The sequence below is a fragment of the Antrostomus carolinensis genome, unplaced genomic scaffold (genome assembly GCF_000700745.2).
Source record: "Antrostomus carolinensis isolate BGI_N321 unplaced genomic scaffold, ASM70074v2 scaffold28291, whole genome shotgun sequence".
Classification (NCBI taxonomy): domain Eukaryota; kingdom Metazoa; phylum Chordata; class Aves; order Caprimulgiformes; family Caprimulgidae; genus Antrostomus; species Antrostomus carolinensis.
In genome coordinates, this window is record NW_010295442.1 from 6,969 (window position 1) to 7,663 (window position 695).

The following is a 695-nucleotide window of genomic DNA, read 5'->3' on the forward strand; positions in this document are numbered from 1 at the left end:
CTCCTCCAGGCTGACCCCCCCCAACTCTCTCAGCCTGTCCTCACAGCAGAGCTGCTCCAGCCCTTGCATCATCCTCGTGGCCTTCTCTGCACTGGCTCCAGTAGCTCCATGTCCTCCTGCTGTTGGTGCCTCCAGAGCTGGATGCAGTTTAAGTGTGTTTCTCCTTTTCTGAGATCTGCTGGCATCATGCCAGTAGCCAGGTAGGGTTAAAAAGGGAAAGGAGGTACCAGCTGTGGCTGCTCAGAGGCTGATGGACTTGAATTTTGCTGCTCAGAGGCTCAGGGAGCACCTCAGCAGCTGAACCAAAGTTGAATTTTGCTGCTCCAAGAACAAGCAGCTGGGGAAGAAGGACAGAGAGCAGCTGTGCCAGAGCAGAGGTCAGCCACAGCCACCCATCTTATCTCAGCAGAGTGAGAGGCGAGACAGCCCATCCTGCTGCCAGCCACCTCCCACAGGGTGAGCGCCAGCCCCGATTACACCATCCATCTGCCTTTGCAACGGGGGCAAAGGACAGGCTGTGCCCGCTCAGCGCTGCTGGAGCACAGACACCCCCAGCTCAGCCCTGTGCAGCAAGGGGGGGTGCGGTGGCTCCAGCAGCAGTGATGCCTTCACCCCTGTCCTGGGCACTGGTGAGGCTGCAGCTCGAGTGCTGGGTTCAGTGTTGGGCCCCTGAGTCCAAGAAGGACATGGAGGGG